General features: G+C 37.5%; 1 protein-coding gene and 1 non-coding gene across 3 annotated transcripts in view; one reads left to right on the top strand and one right to left on the bottom strand.

The window, feature by feature from the left end:
• The window catches only part of Map2k4 (mitogen-activated protein kinase kinase 4), a 98,295-nt gene that overhangs the window by 70,702 nt on the left and 13,868 nt on the right, over positions 1-13,725 (bottom strand). The window lies entirely within an intron of this gene.
• On the top strand, positions 8,915-9,018 carry LOC142832121 (U6 spliceosomal RNA). Its single transcript, XR_012907198.1, has one exon. It is a non-coding gene; the product is annotated as a U6 spliceosomal RNA (small nuclear RNA).

Below are 13,725 nucleotides of genomic sequence, written 5' to 3'. Positions count from 1 at the left end.
GTGCTATACATAATAAATACCTAAAACAAAGGAGTGTTAAAAAGTATTTAGGAATTTCAATTTTATTATTTTACTTGCTGGTATCTAGATGCCCTCCAATTCAACCTAACAGGCTTATTTTTTCTCACTGTATCATAAGAAAGAAGATTCTATTATCCATACGGCCAGAACAAAATAATTCCACCTGTAAAGCTAAAGACCATTTATAATTTATAAAATATGGCCACAAACCCATATATCTCCAAAACCATTGAATTCAAAAAGTGAAAAAATAATGGTTAATATTTATTACAGTTATAGTCAAATATCCACAGTCTTTAGAGGCATATGTTGCTTTAACTAGGAGAATACATCAGAAGGGTTGTTATTACCTTCCAAGCCAAAACCTTTGAACGTCTCTGAGTATTATGTGAAGTACCTCAGCCCACAGGAATCCAGGATCCAGGTATGCTACCTACCTATGAGACTTTCTAAATGTACACATGCTGAATCCCTACTCTCTGCTTCCTGTCTGAAAAACGGGTGAACAACTTCCCCTGCCACATACTCCCATAGTCATGTTGACTTGCCTGCCCAAATGCAAGAGTCCAAGCCATCACAGGCTAAGCCATCTGAAACCATGAGCCAAAATGAATTTTTTTCTCCCTTTATTTTTGTTTCTCTCTGGTCACAAAGAAAAGTAAAACAAATTAAAACATTTAATCCCAGAGAGCTCTACCGGAGCAGGTCTGAGCCAGCGACTTTGGCTAGAGCAGGCCTATGACTGCAAACTCCAAAGGAGCAGGAGTGGATCCAAACCAGGGACAGTTAGGACACCAGGACTGAGTAACTGACCTAGGCCAGGGCAGGCCTGAGGCAGCAAACTCTACAGGAGCATGAATGAGCCAGCAACCTGGGCTAGAGCAAGCCTGAGACAGAGAACTCGATGGGAGCAGAGCAAACCCTAGGAGCGCCATGCAACCTCCAGAAACATGGAAGGACCAACGAGGTGAATGGAATTGTGGCACTGATTGCACCATGAGAAGCAACCATCTGATCGACTGGCACCATCTGCAGACTGGCACCTAGAAGACTGATCACCAGAGTCACAGACTGCCCCAAATACTCCAATCAGATGAAAAGATGGGTAGACAAGGAAGAACATGCACAGCACCACAAAAAGCAAGATGACACCAGTAAAAACTAGTGACGCTACAACACAAGACTTGAACAACCAAATATAGATGAAGCAGAAGAAAATGAACTAAAAATTAACTTTAGGGAATGTTTGAGGCCCCTAAAGAAGAAATAAACAACTCCCTCAAAGAAATGGAGAAAAAGACAAAGAAAAAAATTGGAAGATATCAACAAATCCCTTAAAGAAAACCAAGAAAAGCAATCAAACATATGAAAGAAACTATTTAAGACTTGAAAACTGAACTAGAGACAATAAAGAAAACACAAGTCAATGGAATTATAGAAACAAAAATCATGAGAAAATGATCAGGAACCACAAGTGCAAGCATAACGAGCAGAATACAAGAGATGGAAGAGAGAATCTCAAGTGCTGAAGATACAATAGAGGAAATAGGCTCATCAGTCAAAGAAAACATTAAATCTAACAGAAGCTTAACACAAAATATCCAGGAAATATGGGACACCATGAAAAGACCAAACTTAAGAATAGGTAAAGAAGAAGGAGAAGAAGTTCACTTCAAAAGCACAGAAAATATATTTAACAAAATCACAGAAAACTTTCCCAACCTAAAGAAAGATATGCCTATGAAGATACAAGAAATTTACACAACACCAAAAAAAAAGTCCCCTCACCACATAATAATCAAAACACTAAATATACACAATAAAAAAAAAGAATATTAAGAGCTGCAAAAGAAAAAGGCCAAGTAACATATAAAGGCAGACGTATCAAATTAACACCTGACTTCTCAATGGAGACAATGAAAGCCAGAAGGTTCTGGTCAAGTGTTATGTAGATATTAAGAGACCATGGATTCCAGCCTAGACTACTAAAACAAAACTTTCAATCATCATAGAAAGACAAAACAAGATATTCCATGACAAAACTAGATTTAACCAATACCTAGCCACAAACAAAGCCCTATACAAAGTACTAGAAGAAAGGAATTTGGCTACATCAAAAAACAAAAATGATGATCTCACAGCAGCAAATTCCAAAGAAGGAAAAAACACACAAAAATAACACCGCCACCCATGAGAACTAAATTAACAAGAGATAGCAATCACTGATCATTAGTATCCCTTCATACAAATCAACTCAATTCACCTATAAAAAGACACAGGCTAACAGATATGAAAACAAAATCCACCTTTCTGCTGCATACAAGAAACACACCTCAATCTCAAAGACAGACATCGCCTCAGAGTAAAATGTTAGGAAAAAATTTCCAATCAAATGGACCTAAGAAACAAGCTTGTGTAGCTATCCTAATATCTAACAAAATAGACTTCAAACTAAAATCAATCAAAAGAGACAAAAAAGAACATTTCATATTAGTCACAGGAAAAATCCATCAAGAAGAAATCTCAATATTGAACATCTATGCCCCAAATACAAGGGTACCCTCACATGTAAAAGAAACACTTCTAAGGCTTAAATCATACAATAAATCCCACACACTAGTAGTGAGAGACTTCAACACTCCACTCTCACCACTGGACAGGTCAGCCAGGCAGATAAGAGAAATAAGGGAACTAACAGATGTTATGACTCAAATGGATTTAACAGAAATTTATAAAACATTCCATCCAAAAATAAAAGAATATACCTTTTTCCCAACACCTCATGGAACCTTCTCAAAAATTGACCACATACTCAGTAACAAAACAAACCTCAACAGATAAAAAAAAAAAAAGGAATAACCCCATGTATCTTATCAGAACACCATGGCTTAACTAAATTCAACATCAACATATGGAAATTAAACAATGCTCATCTGAAGCATCAATGGGTCAATGAAGAAATAAAGGGAGAAATTAAACACTTCCTAAAATTCAGTGAAAATGACCACACAACATACCCAAATTTATGGGACACAGTGAAAGCAGTTTTAAGAGGAAAGTTCATAGCACTAAATGCCTACATAAAGAAGCTGGAAAAAAATCCCACACATTTAAAAACTTTAGGACAAAAAGAAGCAAACTCAAGAAAGAGAACTACACAGCAGGAAATAATCAAATTGAGAGCTAAAAACAAAATAGAAACAAAGAAAACAATACAAAGAATCAATGAGACAAAGAGTTGGTTTGAGAAAAATCAACAAAATGGACAAACCTTTATCCAAACCAACCAAAAGGCAGAGAGAAAATACCCAAATAAACAAAATCAGAAATGAAAAGGGGGGCATAACAGCAGACAGGAAATCCAGAGAATCACCAGGTCATATTTCAAAAACCTGTACTCCACAAAATTGGAAAACTTAAAGGAAATGGACAACTTTCCGGATAAGTATCACTTCCCAAAATTAAATCAAGACCAGACCAAATAAGCAAATTAAATAGACCTATAACTGTTAAAAAGAAATAGAAACAGTCATCAAAAGTCTCCCAACCAAAAAAAAAGCCCAGGACCAGATGGTTTTAGCTCAGAATTCAAAAGATTTTCAAAGAATACCAATACTCCTCAAATTGTTCCACACAACAGAAACAGAAGGAACATTGCCAAACTCTTTTTATGAGGCTACACTTACCCTGATACCCAAACCACATGAAGACATTACTAAGAAAGAGAATTACAGACCAATTTCGCTCATGAACAATGATGCAAAAATACTAAATAAAATACTGGCAAATCAAATTCGAGAACACATCAGAACCATCATCCACCACGATCAAGTCAGCTCCATCCCAGAGATGCAGGGATGGTTCAACATATGAAAATCTGTCAATGTAATCCACCATATAAATAAACTGAAAAATAAAAACCACATTATCATCTCATTAGATGATGAAAAAGCTTTCAACAAAATACAACACCCCTTCATGATAAAGTCTTGGAGACAGCAGTGATTACAAGGAACATACCTAAACATAATAAAGGCAATATACAGCAAGCCAACAGCCAACATCAAACTAAATGGAGAGAAACTCACAGCAATCCCACTGAAGGCAGGAACAAGACAAAGTTGCCAACTCTCCTCATATCTATTCAATATAGTTCTTGAGGTCCTAGCCAGAGCAATAAGACAACAAAAGGAGATCAAAGGGATACAAATAGGAAAAGAAGTCAAACTCTCACTATTTGCTGATGATATAACAGTTTACATAAGAGCCCACAAATTCTACCAAAAACTTCTACAACTCATAAACACGTTCAGTAATGTAGCAGGATACAAGATTAACTCAAAAAAATTAATAGTCCTCCTTTACACAGAAGATAAATGGGTTGAGAAAGAAATCAGAGAAACCCTTCACAATAGCCACAAATAGCACAAAATATCTCATGTAACTCTAACCAAACAAAGGGAAAGCTTGTATGACAAGAACTTTAAATCTTTGAAGAAAGAAATTGAAAAAGACACCAGAAAGTGGAAAGATCACCCATGCTATTGGGTAGGTAGTATTAACATAGGAAAAATGGTAATCTTATCAAAAGCAATCTACAGATTCAATGCAATTCCCATCAAAATCCCAGCAAAATTCTTCACAGACTTTGAAAGACCATATAAAAAAGCAATAAACCCAGGATAGCCTAAACAATCCTGTACAATAAAAGAATTTTGGGAGGCATCACAATCCCTGACTTCAAATTCTACTACAGAAATACAGTATTAAAAACAGCCTGGTATTGGCATAAGAACAGACAGTAGGACCAATGGAAGAGAACAGAAGACCTGGATATTAATCCACACACCTTGGAACACCTGATTTTTGACAAAGAAGCAAAAAAAAAGTATCAAATGGAAAAAAAGAAAGCATATTTAACAAATGGTTCTGGCATAACTGGATATCAACATGTAGAAGAATGAAAATAGATCCATATCTATCACCATGAACAAAACACAAGTCCAAATGGAACAAAGACTTCAACATAAAGCCAGCCACACTGAACCTCTCAGGACAAGTGTACTCAGTGAGTACACTTGAATACTTTGGCACAGGAGACCACTTCCTACATATAACCCCATCAGCACAAACACTGAGAGAAACAATTAATAAGTGGAACCGCCTAAAACTAAAAAGCTTCTGTAAAGCAAAGGACACAGTCAACAAGACAAAATGGCAGCCTACAGAAGGGGAAAAGATCTTCACCAAACCCATCAGACAGAGGTCTAATCTCCAAAATATACAAAGAACTCTAAGAAATTAGTTATCAAGAGAACAAATAATCCAATTAAAAAATGGAGGACAGATCTAAACAGAGAACCCTCAACAGAGGAATCTAAAATGGCTGCAAGGCACTTAAGAAAATGCTCAACATCTTTAGTCATCAGAGAAATGCAAATCAAAACAACAATTCCATCTTACACCTGTAAGAATGGCCAAGATCTGTTGTAGGAAGCTGCGGGCCTCTTTCCACAGCCTGGCTACTGGCCACCGGCTAGCTTTAAACCCTAAGTAACAACACACAGACTGTATTCTTTTAAACACTGCTTGGCCCATTAACTCTAGCCCTTACAGGCTAATTCTCATATCCCAATCAACCCATCTCTAATAATCTGTGTAGCATCAGTCTTACCGGGAAAGATTCAGCATGTCTGACCTGGCAGCTTGCTTCATGGCATCTGCCCGGGAGAGGGGAGCATGGCCTCTGAGTTCACTTCCTCTTCCTCCCAGCATCTGTTCTGTTTACTCCTCCCACCTATGTTTTAACCTATGAGGGCCAAGCAGTTTTTTTATTATAATTAACCAATGACCTTCCTCCATCAAAGATCAAAAAAACTGATGACAACTTATGCTGGAGAGGTTGTGGGGTAAAAGGAACACTCCTACATTACTGGTGGGAATGCAAACTTGTACAGCTGCTTTGGATATCAGTATGTCAATTTCTCAGAAAATTAGGAAACAACCTTTCTCAAGACCCAGCAATACCACTTTTGGGTATATATCCAAAGGATACTCAATCACACCCACAAGGACATGTGCTCAACCATGTTCATAGCAGCATTGTTTGTCATAGCCAGAACCTGGAAACAACCTAAATGCCCCTAGGCTGAGGAATGAATAAAGAAAATGTGGACGGGCGATGGTGGCGCACGCCTTTAATCCCAGCACTCGGGAGGCAGAGGCAGGCGGATCTCTGTGAGTTCGAGACCAGCCTGGTCTACAGAGCTAGTTCCAGGACAGGCTCCAAAGCTACAGAGAAACCCTGTCTCAAAAAAAAAAAATGTGATACATTTACACAATGGAGTACTACATAGCAGAAAAAAATGACATCTTTAATTTGCAGGCAAATGGATGGAGCTAGAAAACATCATTTTAAGTGAGGTAACCCAGACTCAGAAAGACAATTACCATATGTACTCACTCATAAGTGGTTTGTAAACATAAAGCAAAGAAAACTAGCCTACAAATCACAATCCCAGAGAACCTAGATAACAATGAGGACCCTAAGAGAGAAATACATGGATCTAATCTACATGGGAAGTAGAAAAAGACCAGATCTCCTGAATAAACTGGGAGCATGAGGACCATGGGAGAGAGTTGAAGGGGAGGGGAGAGGAAAGAGGTGAGCAGAGAAAAATGTATAGCTTAATAAAATCAATTAAAAAAACAAGTTAAAAAAATTTAATCCCACCGTGAATATATAGATTCTATTGTCAACTATTAGCAAAATAATGTAGCAGCAGGCATCCTCTTCAAACTTAACCAATCTGCCACTATCTAAGGAATGACTACCTCTCCCACCATGACTATGTCATCTGCCAGAAGGGCAAAATTTAATTTTCTTACCTGTCTCAGCACTTATGGGACCTGAGGAACAACATCTGAAGTTGACTTCCAGCCTCCACACACAGAAATACACGAACCACACATACATACTAAACACTTGTTTCAGAATTTATTGTTTCTATTTTAAATACAATTTCCTTGTCACTTATTCTAGATCTTTCAACAGCCAGTTCTCTAAATTTAGTCATACTAAAGCCTAAAGAACAAGTTGGGCTTTAATTTAAAGTCCTTAAAGATATAAATATATACATTTTCATGTACCTGCTAGAACAACCTGAACATTCTTGCTCCTATCATTTCTCATATTTCTCAGATGATCCCTATAAAGTCTCAGGAGTGTGTCTCAGTTAGATCTAATGACATTGTAATCATTGATATAATGGAGACATGTTACCAACACTACCTACCAGCCCTAACTCCCAGCATGAATGCTCTGCAGACTCTACAGGAATCTAGGAGTTGGAATTCCACAGTCATATCACCACCCTATATGGTACCAAAAAGGTAGCAGCTGTTAGTTAAAACATCTCCAGTCCAAGTCCAGGGAAGGAAAGAGAGAGTGTTAATGCTCTGAATCCTTCATTTATTCCCGCTCAGAGTTTTCTCATATTTTTGTCTTTCATGTTTTGTGGCATTGGGGATCAAGTACAGGGCTTTGCATAATTAAAAGACAGAACTACACTACTTAGCTCTACCCCACAAAATACTTCATAGAAAACACTTAGCACCTTAGCCATATTTCTTACTATTCTATCAGTATTTTTTCAGTCAATATTATAAAACTGTGTGTGCCATGATGGAATAAAAAGAGCTGTTCAATGCAATGAAGAAACGCAAAAAGGTTCCTGGCTGAAGCACACTGACTGGCCTGCAGCTCCACTGAGTCAAGGTAATGGGGCTAACGAGACCTGTAGGTAGCAGGCAGGTAAAATAGTCACAGCAGTACATAAACTGAGAAGCCACTAAAACTACCAGATCTGAGTTGTCCTCCTTAAGAAGTTTGCTCAGGATAGTATTAGTAACCACATATGAGTTCAGATTCTTGTCAAAAAGCGAATGTGATACAATCTTTCCTTATCTGCCCAACTGCCATAGTGATTCCCATCAGTCATTAAGTAATTAACTCTTCTGGACTTCCCAATTCTGTAAGAACTTCATTAGCAAACAGAGTAGGATGAAGTAAGCTTTAAGATGCAGAGAATTCAGTGAATACACCCATTTGCTCAGGGGAAGAAAGTACAGTTGAATTTTAATTTACATCTAACACTGGGTTATTATCAAAGCAAACAAGGAAAGTGGCAAAGAAGCCGGCTCATCCATGCAAAATTAGTGTCAGTCCAGATAAAGTTAACACAGCACTGTTCTACTCCTTTCCACAATACAAATAGCTTCTTCTGACCCATTAAATACCTCCTGTCTCAGTGACTGTTCTACTGCTGTGAAGAGACACCATGGCCTAGGCAACTTTTATACATGAAAGCAAGCAAACTCTTAAAAAAAATTTACTTGTTATTCAGGAGTTTAGTTTATTACCATCATGGCAGGGAACATGGCAGCACTCATGAAGCTACAGCAGGAGTTGAAAGCTACATCCTGATCTGAAATTACAGGGGAGTGGTAGAGGTAGACAGACAGACTAGGCCTGCCATAGGCTTTTGAAACCTCAAAGCCCACCCCCATTGATACACTTACTCCAACAAGGCCACATCTACCCCAGCAAGGCCACACCTCTTTATCGTTCTCAAATAGTGCTACCCCATGATGACTTAGCATTAAAACATTTGAGCCTTCATATTCAAATCACCAATCTTCCATGTTTAAAACATCAAGATGTAAATAAGACTTTTATTTCTTAGTAGGCACAATTAAGCACTTCTTGTTACCCATAAGTATATTCTATGAATGGATTTCTTTTTGAAAAGGTTAGACTATGAAAAAATGTCTTTTCACTTAATGTGACTTTTAGTTGGATTTAGCAAATAAAAGAATTTTTAAAAAAATTAGGGTGCTCGCTTCGGCAGCACATATACTAAAATTGGAACGATACAGAGATTAGCATGGCCCCTGCGCAAGGATGACACGCAAATTCGTGAAGTGTTTATTAAAAAAAAAAAAAAGGGCATAGAACCTTTGATTCACGATTAGACCAGGGTGTTGAGACCCTGTCTCAAATCATCATTATCATCACCACCTATTATTTCTACCACATAACCTGTGTATACATGTCTACTCTCTCAGAGTATATGGTTCTTCAAAGGGACCTCTAGATTAATTTCGCTTCAAAGTCTCCAGCAGTCAGACACTGGTACAGATAGGTTTCAGTCATGCAGAGTACTGTTATCAGGGTCACTCTAAAGGGGAGATATGCTTGTCTACACTTAGTCCTCACTTCAGGTTAATGTTTGCTTGGTAGTCCCACTTGATAAGACCAATATCAAGATGACAGCCACAAACTTCTGGTGGTATAGCCTACCCATTTGGACATTTTTGTCTGGATTTGGGAAACACAGAAAACCAAGTAGTGAGAATATCACACCGTGTTTGAAAAGCACCACCCTAAATTTCTAAGCAAACCTGAAAAGCTTTGAACAATAATGCAGCTGAGACTGGCCTCTGGAGCCTTTCCACATGACTTCTACTCTCCTCCATTCGGCCACAAAAGTTCTGTCAAACATTTCTCTACTGTCAGTGAAAGCAACTGGCACATGAAGGAAAACTCTGTAACATGAGAGAATCCCATTTAAATGCTTTCCTTCTTCAAAAATAGCATAGGCATAAATGTAGCAACCATTAGGAATCTTCCTTCTAGTAACAAAAGTAATTTTCAGGGAGAATCTGGGTTCTAACAACTTCCAGTGTGGAAGATAAGTAAGCAGTATCTCTTATGGTAGTATGTGAAGAGAGAACAAATGGACCCGACTGCCCATAGACCACAGATACATTTCTGGAGCTTTAGCACAGAAGTGTTTTTGTTCCAAGGAGGACTGTATACTGGCATTTTATCATGGACCTCAGAGAAAGTGATGAATATACTAGGCATCAGTCTCTAGAGCTTAGGGGCCAGCTCTACAAAAATGTCTTCTGTCAACTCACTTCATCTATATCAATCTAAATAAACTATCCTAATACCAAAAAGCAGTAAATGTGTTCATTTAAGTAAACTATACTAACGCCAAAAAGCAGTAAATGTGTTCATTTTGTTTCATAAGAAAAGCTCAGCTGCGGTCATTAATTTCTAAATAACAAAATTTTAGTGGTTAGTTGCGGGACTTTTACTACAAAAAAATACAGAATTAAAAATGTAATCAGCCAGGGCTGGAGAGATGACTCAGCGTAGTAAGGAAGATTTACTGCTCTTGCACAGAAGTAAGCTTCAGTTCCCAGCACCTACCCACATCAGGCAGCTCACAGTCACCTGTAACTCCAGTTCCAGGGGCTCCAAAGCCCTCTTCTGGCTTGGAGGATCCTGTATGTGTATGATACACACAGACAGATAAGTAGGTATTGAGACATATACGTAAATAAATAAATAAATATTTTTTAAGGAATGAATTTTAAGCCTTTATTTAAACATGAAAAATTAGCCCTTTCTCCACCACTTCTTTCTTGGTTCTCTACATTCCATTAATAAAGCCAAAGTACCACCTTTTACAAACACTCTTATCAGCTCAGCAAACTATGAATATCCAACACAAATTTCTGAAAAGATTCAAGAAACATCCTTCCTCCAGTTTTACTACTGCCATTTATCACCACCAATTTAAAACAGTAAGAGATAATTACTATAAAAGAAAGGTTTCACAATTAAGAGTGTGAAGGTACATGCTTGTAATCCTCACACTCAGAAACTGAGGCAGGAGGACCATAACTTCAGAGTTCAAACCAGTCTAGGCTACATTGTGAGCTACCTCCTGGCTCAAAAATACTGAATCAACCACAAGAAACCTCTCTTCCACACATAAACCTTTCCCCAATACATCAATGTGCAGCATCACTAAAAATGACTACAATGTAGTAATACCACAGAACAATGCTCACCTCTGGAGCATAAACTTTCTACATAACAGTTTGGTTGTAAATTAATAAGAGTCCTAGAACAGGTCTGTAATCCTAGTATCAGGAGATTGAAAGTGGGGGTGAAATACCCCAAGACCAGCCTGAGCTACAAAGTGAGTTCTAAGTCTAGGTTATGGGTGGAGACACATGGAAAGGGGGGGGGGGGGTAATGTTCTATTGCTATGCAAAAATTCTCAAGCAAAACACTCTTAAAAGGCACAAAAAGGTTTTTAAGCCACCAAAAGTGTAAAAGGCAAAGCTACAGAAAGCAAATTTTCTTTAGCGACCAAGAAGTCTTCGGCTATGGGCGACAAATACACTGAAATAAAACCTCAATTCCTGGACAGCCTCCTAAAAAACTCTCTGACTGGATTACCACAGGATTTCAAATATTTTCTGAGGAAAACCCTATAACCAGGGATCTGTAATAGACATTCTTCTTATCTCCTATTCACCCCAAAGTCAGGTGGTTGGCAGACCTCAGGCAAATTTGGTATTTGTAAAAAAATAAAATATTCTCAAAAATATGTTTCTAAGTAAACCTTTATGTTCACTCCTAGAGACTGGTTTTATAAAACAAGCAAATCACACTGTGAAGTTCATCTACTAAAGACAGAAGATGCATTCAAACTTGGTCATAAATTACATAAACATATTTACATGAACAAAGGTAATTTCTTAACACAGTTAATCAATAGGCTCTAACTGAAGTTCAGTCTTAATAATGCAGAAACTGTACATCTAGAACTCTCACAAATGAAAAGGCATTTCTTCTTCAAGTAATTTTATATTCAGAAAAATTCAATAATCCAATAGTATTAAAAGAAATATAGCTATCATAAATAAATTACTTATTTTACTATCTAAAATATATTATATTAAATATTTATAAAGTCAAAATTCAGACATGTACAGAGTATAACTTATTTTTTAAAAACATGAGGTACAAAATGAATATTCAATTTCTACAAAAAACTGGACCCCAAATTAAAATTGGAATCTCACACTATCTGTGTGTGTAAATATACATATAAACATTTCCAAAACCTTTCACTAACTTAAAACAAGCAATCAATAACTGATAGAAATAGTGATGTAGAAACATAAAGAACAAAAACTATGCATGTCAAACAATGGGAACATTAATCTCTCAGAGCTTCCATTAGTCATGATCATCTTACAACAGTCTTGATTGTGATGGAGAACTGGGAACTGCTGCTTCAATTGCACCTTTAAAATGCCTAATTTTCTGTTGTTTTGCTACATCCTCTCCTACAACTCTGTATGATATATACTTAGTGCTAATGAACTAAATATATTTCCCTAATTCTGAAACATCCTTTGGCATTTCTAGCAAAGTATGAGCCAATAGGAAACCAACTGTTCAAACGATGATTTCAAATTTTTAATTTTTAAAGAAATGGTGACTACTTTAACAAATACAACATTTGCATTTAAAACAAACTAGAAAACTGTTACATTTTTTAATTTATAAAATCATAGGAAAAGTGCTAACATATAAGCTTATCCTTATCTTAAAACATAAGCAATGATTTGTACAAAAACAATTGCTGTTAGCTAAAGGCTGGCCAACCCTACTAACTTTCCAGCACCCGCTTCTCTCCCTGATACGTGCACTAATTGTCCTGAATTATCTCGAGTCAGATAACACAGTCAGCTCCGCTTAACTCTGAAGTAGGTTAGACCCATAGCAGGATCCCTAAGCCTCCAGCTCTCATTAAGAAAGCAGCAACTGCAACTGGGGTAGTGGAATGTACCCCCAGTTCCAACTGCTCAGAAGGCTGAATGAAGCAGGAAGACCACTTGAGCACCAAGCTCAAGGCCAATCTCAGAAACAAAGTCAGACTCCATCTCAAGAAGAAAAGAATAAAAGGAGAAAGGGAGGATGGAAGGAGTGAACAAGAGACACATATGTTCTTGAGCTTGGTCCTGGGCACATCAGCTCCTGCAACTACTCACACCCTGGCTTCAGTTTCTCAGCAGCTTGCAGCATCAGTAGTGAGATACTGATATCAGTGGGGAGTCAACTGTCCACTCCACTGTGAGCCTTCTGTGGGCAGGACCTCTTTGTATTCATTTCTGTACAGGAACCTCACTCACTGTACGGTTCTTAATGTCAATGTGTACCTCATGAAGTGAATAGGGTGATACTGAATCTCAAAAGGCAGAAAATAAAGAGAAATGGGAAAGAGAAAGGGAGAGTTGGGAAAAGTCAGGAGAAAGCAGAACAGTGAGAAGCAGCATGAGAAAGTGTGCAAAAGTGTTCCTGCATATGCCCCTCCCTCACAATCTCCCATAGGTTCTGGGGCTCAACCTCTCTAATTTGTTAGAGTCAGCTATGAACAGCACAGTAGGCACAGCTGCAGCAACAGGAGAGGACAGAGCCACTCAGAGCCCTACAGTACTGTTAACTTATCCTCAGAGGTCTTTGAAGCACTGCACATTTTAGAGTTAACATATCTAAGGGCCTCTTGTTTTATTCACACAGCAGAACTAAAGGCAAAGAAAATAAAGTGAACACAGTAATAAATTCAAAATAGATCAGCCTTAGAGTATATAATTTTCAATTGTTAAATATTAAGCAATTATGTTAAAATGTAAATGAAAGCTAAAATGTACCATGAGTGTATTAAAAATTAGAATAGAATAAATTGAAACTACAACTCCATACCTAAATAATCGTAGGTTCACTATGAATAGAAATTGATACACACTTTTGGTTTAGTATTTAAGCTAAGA

The sequence above is a fragment of the Microtus pennsylvanicus genome, chromosome 11, assembly GCF_037038515.1.
Source record: "Microtus pennsylvanicus isolate mMicPen1 chromosome 11, mMicPen1.hap1, whole genome shotgun sequence".
Taxonomy (NCBI): domain Eukaryota; kingdom Metazoa; phylum Chordata; class Mammalia; order Rodentia; family Cricetidae; genus Microtus; species Microtus pennsylvanicus.
This window is presented reverse-complemented; position numbering and strand designations above follow the sequence as displayed.